Raw genomic sequence first — 14,862 nt, 5'->3', positions numbered from 1 at the left:
AAAAGAATGGAAAAAAAGTCTGTGGAAGAAAGGATTAAGGAAATGGGCATGAATTTAAAAGAAAGTGAAAGGAAAGGCCCTTTGAACATGTACATATTTAAATAATTTTAAAGACTTCATTTCCATTTCTTGCTCCAGATTTTATGGAGAATTTCCTTTCAATAGACAATCACTACTATTTCATAACATTTCCATAATCAAAATGTGAGTAACCAAACACAACAAATGAGTTAAAGTAAATTCCAGAGGTACTAACCATGGTTGTGTATTAAGTATTTATGTAGAACATGGAATTTGTAACTTTCTAGTTGATGAGACTTAAACTATGTTTATAACATATGTATTTGATGGTTGGGTCTGCTGTTCTATAATTACACTGTGTTTTACTCAGATGCTGTATCAGGTTAACTTCTTTATGTGTCAGTATCAATCTGCAACAGAGAGAGAAGAGTGATTCAAAAATTTACTTTAAAAGCAATTGTATAACAAATTAGAAACAACTGATCTCTAAGAATCATTTAGATGAGGCAAGCACCCAATAGAATTAAAACTAGTTTACTATGGATTTATGCAATAAAAGGGATGGAGAATGCTAATATGGGTAAGGATATGATTGTGGGGCGATGTGGCTCATGTCTGTAATACCAGCCACACAGGAGGCTGAGGCAAGAGGATAGCCTGAGGCCAGGTATTTGAGATCAGCCTGAACAACATAGTGAGACCCTATCTCTACAAAATATTTTAAAAACTCAGCTGGGGGCTGGGCATGGTGGCTCATACCTGTAATCCCAGCGCTTTGGGAGGCCGAGGTGGGCAGATCACCTGAGGTCAGCAGTTTGAGACCAGCCTGACCAACACGGAGAAACCCTGTCTCTACTAAAAATACAAAATTAGCTGGGCGTGGTTGTGCATGCCTGTAATCCCAGCTACTAGGGAGGCTGAGGCAGAATAGCTTGAAGCTGGGACGTAGAGGTTGCGGTGAGCCAAGTTCGCGCCGTTGCACTCCAGCTGAGGCAACAAGAGCAAAACTCCGTCTCAAAACAGAAACAAAACAAACAAACCTCAGCTGGGCATGGTGGCACATGCTTACAGTCCCAGCTGTTTGGGAAGCTGAGGTGGGAGGCTCCCTTGGGTCCAGGAGTTCAAGGCTGCAGTGGGCCATGATTGTGCCACTGCACGCCAGCCTGAATGACAGAGGGAGACCCTGACTCTTAAAAAAAAAAAAGGATGTGGTTGTTAATCTTGGTTCTTGGTCCTTGGTCCTTGGCCTTGAGCAAGGTGCTTAAAATTCTCTGAAGCTTAGCATTGTCATCTATATAGTAAGGATTACAACATAAATCTATAAGGTTATTCTCAGAAAATGAGATAAAAATCTTCATGGGATGGTTGAAAGAATTAAATGAGACAATTCACGTAAACCGTTTCAACAATCCTGGCATGCAGTAAGCACATAATAAGTGTTAGATATTATTATTATTGTTAGAGAATGAATCTAACACTATGCCCAGTGCCCAGCACACAGTGGAACTCAAAAGTATTAGTTAAATCGGAATCTAATAGAACAGACTTTAAAAAAGTGGGTTTCTTCAACACAGAAATGGGAGTATCAAAGGGAAATACATTAGAAATATATGACATCTTGATGGGAAATTTTAGAACAACTTTTTTTAAAAAAAGAATCCATTTATTCTGAGGCCCCAAGAAGATCAATATGAGAAGACTGTGGCTACATATTTTTTATGGCTTCCTATTACTTTCTGTAGTCTTCTCAAATAAATCCTTTTCCGGTTTAGAAAAAAAAGTGCAGCTCACTGCCATAGCTCATTTAATTTTACATAAACATGCTCTTTGAGGCTGAAGCAAATTCTGACTGATTTTCAATGTGAAAATAGAATATAAAAACTATTTTAGGAGTTATTTATAAACAGAACTAGCATCAGAATCGTCTGAATCATCAGAATCATCTATTTTGGAAAAGTTGGATTCATCAAATGACTCTTTGGCCAACAACTGTTGGAGAACAATGTTAACATCATACGTGGAAATGCTATGTTTTCTAGGATTTGACATTTTCAGTGATGGAGAATTACTACATTTTGTAAACACCTGGAATAGCAGTGGAAATATCACTAGTGAAAACAGAATGCTATAAATAGAATGATGCCTTTTATTTCCAAAGTCAGTATACTAAAGCAATGCAAAATAATAACAAAAGCGAGATATTTTGTGGTGAAATTATCTCAAAGAAAACACTGCAGCAGCAACAGCCAGCAAGTATTCTTGGGGCTGCCAGTGAGTATTCTTGGGACATACAGGAAAAGGCTTAAACAGTAGCAACAACAAAATATAGAGGCCACCATAAGGCAGCGGCTTTAAGATTTCTTCTTTTTTCACAGTTGTTTCTAAGGGTATTGTTGTTATTGGTTGGATTTGTGATATATATGCTTGTACTAAATTCACCTGGTATCACGATGTGGAGAAACCTGGCATTTGAAGTCTTTGAACACAGACTTAGAGGCATGTAATCTCTATGGAATTCACTAGCAGTTTTAACTAGTGCACCTTAATTTTTCTTCATTTTATATTTACACCAGTGTCCTTGTAAAAAAGTTTTTTTACTATAATTGTAATTTTTTTAAATTTGACTTTTAAGTTCAGGGGTACATGTGTAGATTTGTTACATAGGTAAAGTGTGTCGTGGGGACCCTAGTACCCATTACTATTTTTCCTGATCCTCCCCCTCCTGCTAGCCTCCACCCTCTGATTGGCCCCAGTGTGTGTTGTTGCCCTCTATGTATCCATGTGTTCTCATCATTTAGCTCCCACTTATAAGTGACAACATGCAGTATTTGGTTTTCTCTTTCTGTGTTAGTTTGCTAAGAATAATGGTCTCCTGCTCCATCCATGTTCCTGCAAAAGACATGATCTTGTTCTTTTTTATGGCTGCATTGTATTCCATGGTGTATATGTACCACATTTTCTTTATCCAGTTTACCACTGATGGACATTTATGTTGATTCTATGTCTTTGCTATTATGAATAGTGTAGCATAACTTATTCATCAAATTGCCAAATAGTACAGATTAAAATAGAAAACCCAAAGAGGCAATAGAGGATAAAAGTATAAATAGGTTGATGAAGGGCTCAATAAATAATAAACTCATCATGGCTAACAGAAGGAGCTGGGATGTTTGCAGCATAGTCTTTGCCTGCTGGGAGCTGCTGTCGTGGAAAGTAGACATGCCATTCCAGTCTGACTCTGGTACACTATATGGAGGAATCCAAAATCATTTGCTTTTGCTCATGTAGCATGACCATTCCTGGTTAGAGCTGGGATAGATCACCTTAGGCCATTGTTCCCAAAGAATGGAAGATTAAAATTTCCAGGATAGGTTACACAAAACTCCCTGCAGATTGACTATTTAGCAGTTGCTTTTCAAATACAAAAGGGCAACTAACATTCAGGTACCCTGCACTCTGCACAGCTTGATATAAGTTGACCTTCTGAATCTAAATGTATTAAGTCGACAGGGATAGGAATAATAGCAATATAAAAAGCCTTCCTCAAAAAGAGGAATTTGAGCTGAAAGACACCGAAATGTGACAACCAGCAAACATAAGAGATGACTCCAACAATCTCCCAGGTCCTGGTTCATAATTTGAGTGGATATTTTAATCATAGATTCACATAATGCATCAGACCAAACATTTGTCTTATTTTAGAAGGAATATAAATACACTAAAAGAAGACGGGAGAGGATGTTGAATTCACGATCTTTCTGCAGAAATGCTAATCACTTTGATAACAACATTTGAGGGAGGGCAAGCAGAGATCAAAGCAGTCAGCAATGCAGATCAGAGAATTTGCTCCTCTAACCCCATGCCTAGAATTAGAGACAATTTACATTTAAGAATTGTTTCCAAAGTGCTATTGTCATCCTTCCAGCAAGCCAGGAAAAGGAAGAGCAAAAACTAGCTGGTGCCTATGAGGTTCCAGCCTATAAAATATAGTTTCTTTGCCACACCTTAGGATTAACCTTCAACAATGTGGAAAGCAATGCCTGTATGTATTTTTAAGCCTACTGCCCACACAATCATAATACAAAGAACCATGCCAAGCGTCAGGACAAACAGTAGATAACCAAAAGCACTCCCATCAATCATTTGCATTCTGATTGGCTCCTAGGTCTTGTCTAGGTCATATTATGACTCCTTTATTAGTGTTTAAGGTCACTAGGAGACACGCAAGTGCATCCTATCAGGAAGTGTAGTGAGTCTCAGGAGTGAGATATTTGGCTTTAGCAGGCACCATGGCTGTGACTCGGAAATCCAGGGAAATGAGTTAAGCTCAGTCAGACTCCAGGCGCCGCACTGCCTCATAGCAGATAGAATGAAGTAGAATAATAGAAGCTTTCCTGCTATTCTCAACATTAGGTTGAATTCCGGTCAGCCCTTCCAGTTGAATTTCTGGAGGGTTTTTTTTTTTTTTTTCTATTCAGCCCCCATGCTGTAGGCCGTAATTCACGGGAAGGGGCTCCAGTGAAAGGCTGGCCCCAAGTTCAGGCAGGATGGTGCCAAGGGAGCCCTCCTGCAGGAAGACAGATTAAGGGGCATGTGGACCATTCGGTGGTTGAGTGCGAAATTTAGTGCCTACATTGGGCTCCTAGAGAAATTACTGCCTGGCTGATTTAGACCTGACAACCACACATAAACATGAATACTTACATTTGCACATACTCCTTTGCACAGTGACTAACTGCATCTGCTTAAATTCAGTGGGGAAGGAAAGGAAGGCAGCAATGGCCATCTCCCCCACCCACCGGGGAGCCTATGTCCTGGCAAGATAAGCTCTCAGCCTGTCTGGTTTGAGCTAGGCTCATTCTTTCCCCAATATGATTTCTATTTGAGGTCCCCCAAAATTCAGATGACCTCACTGGGATATGAATCAACAGCATGAAAACTTTCCCTTTTTGGTATAATGATAAAATGCAGTTGTTAAGCGAGATGGAATATCTAGCGTAAGTCACTTCAAAAAAGAAAACTCTATATTTCTTTAAACTGATAAAAGTACCACTAGTTATCACAAAGGCAGAATTGTAAGTAATGAATTACTACCTTCTTTTTTTTTTTTCTTTTTTTGAGATGGAGTCTTGCTCTGTCACCCAGGCTGGAGCATGGTGGTGCAATCTCGGCTCACTGCAACCTCCGCCTCCCTGGTTCAAACGAGTCTCCTGCCTCAGCCTCCTGACTAGCTGGGATTACAGGCGTGAGCCACTGCACCCAGCATGAATTACTACCTTCTTACTTCTATGTGTTCCTTCCATCTTCCCTTTAAGACAGAAAAGCACCAGTATGTGCTGAGGGTTGAGATGAAATTGAGCACCTCAATGTGCTGAGGATTGAGATGAAATGTTGCGCTGTCATATGTGGATTACTGGAGTTTATATAAATGTTCATACATTTGGTCTTTGATGTTGGAAACTGTTGGGGCTCAGAATACAATATTACAAAGTATGACGCCTTGATACGGTGAATATTTTGAACTGAAGGAAATTGGAGGGGTTTCAGAAGGAAGTTCTCTGTGATCTCCTGCCCTTCTGTCTCTCACTCCTTTTTCTCCCCCAAAGTGAGTAATAGAAACCAGATTTTTTTTTCCTCCAAGGTGGGTCACAGAAACTATAACCCCTCTCCCCCAAACTAGCCATAAAACCTAGACATATTACGCTAACTTCTCCCCACCTTTCTGTGTTAGAGCTGGCCATAAAGAAACTCTCTGACCTATCAGGTCATAAGAGCCTGGTTCCAGCAGGGTCCTGCTCCATACCCAGGAGGAAGGAATGCTGCACAGAGAGGCCAGGAATTACCTGAAGAGACAGGCCTTGTTGGTTTCCTCCCTTCATTCTATTATCCTTAGATCATACCTTTTTGGTCCAATCACATTTCTACAAGACTGTCCCTTCTTTACTGAACTGAAGCATAAAAACAATTTCCTCTAGGTCTTTGCATCTTCTCTTCTGAAGGCTCTCATGTCATGAAAAACTTTTATTAAATAAATGCATTATGCTTTTTTCTTGTTTACCTGTCTTTTGTGATGGGAGTGTTGGTCGTGATCCTATGATGGATGAGAAAATATATTCCACCTTTCTGTTCTGCCAAAACAAAGAATAATTTGAAGCTCAGGAGACTGTTTTTCTTGTGACTGGTAAGCAGGCAGCCCTTTAGCTCTATCTGCTCAGGACCCACGTGTGTATACCTGAGACTGGTTCAGAAGGTCACAGCATCATCAGGACAGGGGACTCTGGGCTGCCAGCTTTCAATGGGCAGACAATCCATGAGTGGCTCTTATCAGGACAGGATTGCGTTCTGAAAACCTCAGGGCCTAGCAGAGTGTCTGACTCAATGTAGGTGCTCACTAAATGTTTATTGAGTGACTAACGAGTGGAGAAGCTGGCTAAGGTCATGACTACACATCACTAAACATTTAAAAGAAAGAACAAAATACAGAAATGTGATGAACAATTTCCTATTCAGATACCTGGAGAGTTAACATTTTAAAGACTACATGATCTGAAAGACTACTTCTGGTGCCCAAATCCTGCAACTGTTTTTGAAATGGTAGACTGCGTTTTCTTCTTCTGAGAGATATTTAAGCATTTTGTGGTCATTCTTCGAGAGACCTGGGGAAGTACCAAGGCCTGAGAAGATGGCAGAAAGTTTCTTATTGGTAGAATTTGAACAGCAGGAGCAGCTGAATGTGTTTTTCTCTGGATACAGCAGGGCTTTCTTGAGTTAAAAACTTGTTTTGAAGTGATCATAGACAACACATGTGATGAGAATGCTTTGTGTGTGTGTGCTCCAGGGGTGGAAGAGGTTGTGGCATCGTATGTGTGGAGTGCTACATGAAAGAAGTTTCAGAGCACAGGTCCCAGTGCCTAGGGACATCCATTGTGGGCACGGACCTCAAGCCAGGGTACAGCACAGAGTACGTGGCCTCTGCCCATGAGCAACATGTGCAGCCTCCAGCAACATGCCACCCAGGTCATTGCACTTTATCACACTCCAAAATCGTGACCCCATAGGGCTGAGAGCTTTGACATTTGGTCAAGCGTACCTTTCTGGTCATTTGAAACTATGTCAGGTAAACAAAATATAACTTCTTCATTATCACTGGTGTTGTGGAGAGGACAAATGGGCAGGCAGGGAAGATCTCTATAAAGACTTAAAAACCCATAAGCCATTTTGGACATCAAACATCAGTTGCAAAGTACCACTTTGATGAGTTAAGAGTAAGTGAATGAGAACCAGATGGATTAAATTCCCCTTGAAATACACATTGGATTAAAAACTAAGAGAAGTCGTGCTAGATATATCGCATTGTTTCAACCACTAGCCAAAGTATTTAAAACAAAAGAGATATTTGACAATTTAGTGACAGTTCACCCACCTCTAGATTCTGAATTTGAATTTGGCTGCATGAGTAGTTGGAGAGAAAGTTTTACGTACATGAAATAGAAAAATATTTCTTGGAATACCTACAGTAGACCAGAGGAAAAAAATATCTTCAACGTGTATTTTATTTACTTGCTTAGGTAAATAAGTGAACATAAAATTCCACAGAAAATGTTTATCAAGTTACAAGTGGGTAGAAACGAACAGTTGCATGTGTGTACATATGAACTGGCCCAGGCACTTAATTAAAGATGCTTGATCATGTTTGACAGATCTTAATAGGTACTTAAAATGCAAACACACACACAGACATTTACACATCTGTGTGGCGCGTCCTGACCCTGACATGTTGATCAGCCCTTCAGAGAGTTGCTTTTCTTAGTGATTACTCACTGACATGTGACCCTCCACACAGGCTGCCTGTCCCGCTGTGACAGCAGGCAGGCCTGAGCTGCAGGCACTTGGAGAACAAGATCCCGGCATCTCAGTGCCCTCTGGCTTCCATGCATAAGCTGCTGAGTAAACAAAGGGACACGAATTTTATGCTGAATAGCTCAGTGGTGTTCCTGCAACAGGGTTTGCTCTGTTTATTTACTCTCAGTTCTGCAGAACTCCCTTGGGCATGTTTGAGGCGGAGGCTCTGGATGCCCAGACAGTCTGTCTAGAGGTAGGAATGGCTTCATGAAACACTATCACCCTCACTTGGGTCTTCTCTATGTCCTTGAAAGTGCTGTTCAGTCCTTTTCCTCAGAGGGTGTGTGCCAAGACAAATGTTCTAAGTGCAAGTTGTGAACTATCCAGATTTGTATTGAATTCACAGCTCACCATTTGCTATCTGAACTAGAAAAAGCGACTCATTTTTTGAACCTCAGTTTCCTCATCTAGGAAATGAGCTTAGCAATATGTCCTCACAGGTTAGTGGTGAGAGAACATGTGAAAAGTGCCTGGGATGTGGTCCTGCTCCAGACATGGATGCCATCCATTTTATTAAGTGGAATAATCTTTTTTTCCTTTGGTCAACAAACATGGTTGGCCAAAGTGAGTGAAGCAACCTCACTGTCATATCCTCTCTTTGGTCACTGAGACCAACATGGTAAATCCTAAAGTTATACTGAGCACAGCCCCTAGAGTCACATAGTTTTGACATCCCATCAACATTTCACTGGTTGCATGAGAACATTTGCAGTCTCCCAGCACTCTTGAGGTTCACAGTCCAGGTCAGGTGAAATTCACTGAGTCATTAAAAGGGGAAGTAAGAATAGGTTACCAATTTTTAGATTTAATTTTTTGATGATTCTTGTTTTATTAGCCCCATATATAAAATATAAATTTTTACATGGATATGACACTAAAAGCACACTGAAGGAAAAAAATAAATTGAACTACCTCAAAATTTAAAACTTCTGTGCATCAAAAGACACAAATCACATAAATGTGTATAAACACTATCCGTCAACTAAAAATAAAAAAAGGAGCTGGGCGCAGTGGCTCACGCCTATAATCCCAACACTTTGGGAGGCCAAGGTGGGCAGATCACCTGAGGTCAAGGAGTTCGAAACCAGCCTGGCCAACATGGCGAAACCCTGTCTCTACTAAAAATACAAAAATTATCTGGGCGCAGTTGTGGGCACCTGTAATTCCAGCTACTCGGAAGGCTGAGGCAGGAGAATGGCTTGAACACAGGAGGCGGAGGTTGCAGTAAGCAGAGATTGCACCATTGCACTCCAGCCTGGGCGACAGAGTGAGACTCCGTCTCAAAAAAAAAAAAAAAGGAAAAAAAAAAGAGACACCATCAACTGTGTGAAAAGGCAACCCACAGAATGGGAGAAAATATTTGCAAATCATATATATATCTCTGATAAGGAGTTAATATCCAAAATATATAAAGAATTCCTACAACTCAGCAACAAAGCTAGCAACTGAATTAAAAAGTGGTAAATGACTTGAAAAGACATGTTCCCAGAGAAGATATACAAATAAACATATAAAAATATGCTTAACATCATTAATCATTAGAGAAATGCAAATCAGAACACAATGAGATATCACTTCACACCCATTAGGATGGTTATCAAAAAACAGAAAATAACAAGTGTTAGGATGTGGAGAAACTGCAACCCTTGTACACTGTTGATGGGCATGTAAAAACGTGTAATGGCTATGGAAAACAGTATGGTAGTTTCTCAAAAAATTAAAAGGGAATTACCAGTAATTCCACTTCTGGGTATGTACCAAAAATAATTAAAAGTGGGGTCTGGAAGCTATTTTTACAAGCATGTTCATAACAGCATTATTCATAATAGCTAACAAGTATCCATGGACAGATGAATGGACAAACAAAATATGGTATATGCATACAATGGAATATTATCCAGCTTTGAAAAGGAAGGAAATTCCTACACATGCTACAACATGGATGAACTTTGAGGACATTATGATAAATGCAATCAGCTAGTCACAAAAGGACAAATACTGTATGATGCCACCAATATGAGGCCCCTAGAGTGGTCAAATTCACAGAGACAGAAAGGAGAATGGTAGTTGCCAGGAACTGGGGGAGAAGGGGGAATAGGAAGTCATTGTTTAATGGGTATACAGTTTTAGTTTTGCAAGATAAAAGAGTCCTGGAGATTGGGTGCAAAATAATGTAAATGTATTTAACACTACTGAACTGTGCACTTAGAAAGATCAAGATGGTAAATTTCATGTTATATGTATTTTACCCAATTTAAAAAATCAGTTTATACAAGAGAGATTCTAGTGCCCTCATGGAAGTGTCTTTGCTAAAAAGCGATGAACCTCAAAAAATATGAATACTCAGAAAAAAATATGAATACTCAACCTTAAGAAAAAGCACTGAAAGTAATGTTAAATACCTGTTTTCAATGTGTTTCCAACATGTTGATATGGCAAGAAGTGAATCCAGTTCAGAAATAGGAATTAATAGAGTTGAAATGTCACACATTAGAGGGAAAGGGAACCGGCGGTGTGGTTTACATTTGTTACCTTAAACCATCATATTTCCATCAGTAAGCATTACTTTTAGGCTATAGATGTGACTACTAAGCCTCTAGGAGGTAAGAGCACTTGTTCAAAGTCATACAGGTGATAAGTTGTGGAAACAGGATTTGGACCCATTGCTGCAATGCATTGTTAGTAAGGAGAGAAGTGAGCCTGGTTAGAGCTCAGTACAGTCATGGATAACAAAGGCTGGAATTTATGAGCATATTAGGAATGTAACTGAAAGATAAGCAACTGTGACTTGCTGTTAGGGAGACCAAATATATAAACCCTAGTACCAGTTTATCAGGAGTCATCCATGAGATGCTCTGAGACATGATCAGTGTGTACCATAAGTCACCTACTGCAAACCTACTGCAAATATCAACCAGCTGGAGCTGGTTGGATGAGAAGCCAGTGTTTCTGGATAAAAAATTAGGCTTCTTGTTTTCCGTTTAAGTCTCCACACCTGTCCTCAAAATCACATTAATCCAGGTGTAATTGAATATGAATTTATAGAAGTACATGGGAAATGAGATTTTATGTCTAATTAGATATTTTTCACAGTTTGGAATGGTTAGTGAAGTTGGATGAGAAGCCAGTGTTTCAGTGTTTCCTGCCAGGAACCTCAATTTTCTAAGCCAAAATATGTTTGGCATTTTAACCCAGGTTGATATTACCTGGAGCTCTGGTCTTCTAGCATCTCGGTCCAGCTGAGCCTCTCAAGCTGGGTCCACCAATTCTCCTGGGACTTGGTCAAACTCAGATAACTAGGGATAATGGTCAAGATGTAGGCTGTGGAGCCAGATTGTCTGGGTTCTGATTCTGTGTCTGACACTAGCTGTGTGACCCAGGGCAAGTTTCTTAACCTCCCCATGTATACTTCTTCATCTATAAAACGGTGATAATAAGAGCATCTTTCTCACAAATGATTTGAGGATTAAATAAATCATGGTATATAGAGTGCTAAAACAGCTTCTACCTAGCACATAACAAACCCTGGATGAGTGCAAAATATTATTTTATACCAATTGTTAGAGATATATCACATGGCAGGCATGCCTCCTAGGAAATGCATTGTTCTTTGAGATTGCCAAAGAACAAATGCATGTATATCACCAGAACAAATACATTTAACATGTAACATATAAATTATGCAACTTGTAACACATATCAAATTCTATACCTTAAGCAAACAAAGCAAAGCGAAAACCATAGTATATGGACAATTTTTAAACATGCTTACACACAAAAGCATATACTTAAATCTTCAATGAAACTGCAATGTTCCATTAGTTTTCTTCAGCATTTCTGAATCTGTGCTTGACTTATAGATCAACTTCTCTCTCAAAAGCTAGAGCAGGTTGTGGATTGCTCCAAAAGTTGTAGTTTATTCCCAGTATACTTTCGGAGTTAGCTCTAGTTTCTATTCACTCTAGGCAAGGTGATTTAGTACATCTTTTCCTGTGAGAAACCATTACTGAGAAGGATTTTCTTACATGGGGGCAATGCTCCTTCCCCTCCATCCTCACTGCCCACTCCAGTTCTCCTAAGAGAAGAGGGCAATGAAATCACCCAAGTGAACTTTTGGTTCTACCAACCAACTAATCAAGCCCCTTTGGTGGTGGTGGTGATAAATGGTGTGTGTAGTTGGTTTATATTTACAGATAATTGTCTACCAAGAGAAGAGCAAGAATTCTCGGACTAGTGGTGTTTTAAGATTTTTCTATGTTGCTCATTTGCTCTCTCAATTCTATATTATTTATGAAAATAACCATTATTCATTGGACCCTTGCTATGTTCCAGGTGCTATGCTAGGGAATTTATAAATACTATGTTATATAATACATTAACACTATAAAATAGACTTAATTACTCCCATTTGCAGTTCAGGACTGAAGCCTGCAGAGTTTATATGACACAGCTTGTGAGTTCTGGAGTCATCGAGTCATGGGGCCAGTTATCTGATTCTGAAAATGAACTCTTAACCTATATGCTCTACTGCTTCCTAGTATATTCTACAATCATTGACAGGATTTAAAATGAGTTCCGAAAGTAGATCAACAGAACAAAAAATGTATCTAAATCTCCAAAACAAAAAAAAATTTGATTATCCTAAATAAAAAGTTGTCAAAGAAAGTAAAATGACATCTTATATGAGTTAGGGCAGAGGAACCACAAAATTGGAAGGAAGCTTAGACGTCATTGGATTTATTCTCCATTGCAAGAAACTCATATGAATGCTTGCCAAGCCTCTGCATGAATACCCTCAGCACTGGGGAACTCACTACCATGTGTAGAGCTGATCTATTACACAGCTAGGGCTGCTGGAAAGCTCTTGCTCCTTTTCAACATAAATCTATTTTCCCAGGCTTTCCTTCCACTTTTTCTGGCTCTTCTAGGACCACACAGAGGAATTTAATCTATCTTCCACAAGATAATCCCAATTTATCATTTACACTTTGGTCTTCTTACATGACTGAAACATGAATTACTCCTGGCATAATTGGAGTTGGTGTAGCATAGAGGAAAGCACATAGGTTTTGCAGTCAGGAAGTGTGTTCCAATTCTGGCTCAATCACTCATTATTTATAAAATCCTAGGGAAGTTACTTAACTTACCTAGGCTTCAGTTTCCACATCTTCCTAAAGATTTTACAGGACAGTTCTGAAGGTTAGGATGTAATGATAGATATCTAGCATGTATTAGACACTCAAATATTAGCTATTATTATAAGCTAACATTTTCTCTGGTAAAGGAGCCAAGTTTTTTACTAATGTAGGTTATTCTCAGACTGTTGGTCAAAGTAGAGGTTCTCTAGTTCGGAATACATGGTCAAGTGTCCTGTGGTGTGTTTAATATAAATAAAGCAGGTTTTTCAGAAAGATGTTAGTAGTTATACTTGTTATTGTTGATATGATGTGTGTGTGTTTGTGTGTGTGTATGTGTGTGTTTTAGTTTCTTCAGATATATTTAACTAACTTATTTTAGTTAGACAAGTGTCCAAACAAAATTGTGATCCTATGTGGAGAATTTCAGCTAAGGTCAAGTTCCTAAACTCCCTGATAATCTGAAATCTCTCCTTATAGAGAATTTCAGATAATGGTTGCCTTTTGTATTACTCTGCCTAGGTTAGTGTTGGGATGGTAGTGGTGTCCCCAGGCCAATTTTATAGAACAGAAGTTTCTTCAGTTAAATGTCTTTCCTTCCTTGGAGCGCCATGCTTATTTCTTTAGCACAGTAAAGAATGCTATTGGGATAGAAACAGATCATTTTCCTTCTAAAATATGTTCTCATCTTCTTGCATAGTAACAGACCTACAATGGACATGGAACTATCCAGTGAGGACTGCACACACAGATCTTCTTCAACAAGGGGGGGTCATGTGACTTGGCTCTTGCCATTGGAATTTGAGCAGAAGTGAAGTGTACCACTGCTGCCTCCCTTGCTTAAGAGCAATGCCTTGGCCTTGAACTCCTACTTTTTCCCTCTTTCTCCAGGAACTGTGAAGACTAGAGTGACCTTGGAGATCTCATCTGGAAGATGGTAGAACTGCTATCAGCCTGGGTTCCCAAATGACCTGCTGGATCACAGCTACCCATGGCCTGAAATGTTGACCTTGGAGTTGTTGCATAGGAAAGAAATAAACTTCTTTGTTCTTTGAGCCACATAGTTATCAGGTATCTTCTTAAAGCCACTTACCCACTTGTTCTATCTCATTCAGCTCTGAAATTCTGTTTAATTTCTAGAGTCAAAACATTCATTTGTTTCTTCTTTATTTAACAAGAATCAATTACTTATTTTATGGAAGCCACTATTCCAAAGAGAAGAATCATAAACACATTAGCCTTATGGATCTTTTGTTCTGGGAACAACACAGAGTGGAGACTACTGGAATTTTTAATAAAGTTCCTTTCCTGGGCAGTGCCAGCCCAGACTTAATTTCCAGACTTAGTTAAGATTAGACCAGGGTGCTGAAGAATCAAAACATCTAGATATTTTCCTTGCTCCATTCTGCTTACAGCCCCACAAAAACTACTCACCCCACAGGGTTTCTTGCTTGAGATTCCAGACAATTCCTGTATGTTTTATTAGAATACGCTCTGTATTTCATCCAACTAGGAAGCCTTTGGCTCCGACTTCAAGCATTAAGAACGGACCATTTTGGTATGGAAAATTATCAGTTTTGGGGGAAAAGCCCGTTTCTCTGATCTATGCTCTGAATTTGGCAGCTTTGTAGGCTTTCTCAAAGAGCCGTAACTGTGAACCATGTCATGTTGTCATTATCTCTGATATGCTCTGTGCATTGGAAATCCTGTGTGAGACTGGCAGGGGACAGAGGGAATGAAGAAATCACATTCATCAGAACAAGCTGCTCAACTTCCTTAAGTAAGGAGTTTGTCTAACATCCAG

General features: G+C 39.4%; 1 long non-coding RNA gene across 1 annotated transcript in view; it reads left to right on the top strand.

Moving 5' to 3' along the window:
• LOC129534089 (uncharacterized) overlaps positions 1-14,113 on the top strand; it is a 169,009-nt gene extending 154,896 nt beyond the window's left edge. Inside the window, exon 5 of the long non-coding RNA XR_010134362.1 lies at positions 13,950-14,113. This is a non-coding gene — a long non-coding RNA (uncharacterized lncRNA). The remainder of the gene's footprint in view (positions 1-13,949) is intronic.
• Positions 14,114-14,862: the final 749 nt, after the last annotated feature.

The sequence above is a fragment of the Gorilla gorilla genome, chromosome 5 (genome assembly GCF_029281585.2).
Source record: "Gorilla gorilla gorilla isolate KB3781 chromosome 5, NHGRI_mGorGor1-v2.1_pri, whole genome shotgun sequence".
Classification (NCBI taxonomy): Eukaryota; Metazoa; Chordata; class Mammalia; order Primates; family Hominidae; genus Gorilla; species Gorilla gorilla.
The sequence above is the reverse complement of the archived record's forward strand: the minus strand, read 5'-3'. Positions and strand labels throughout refer to the sequence as shown.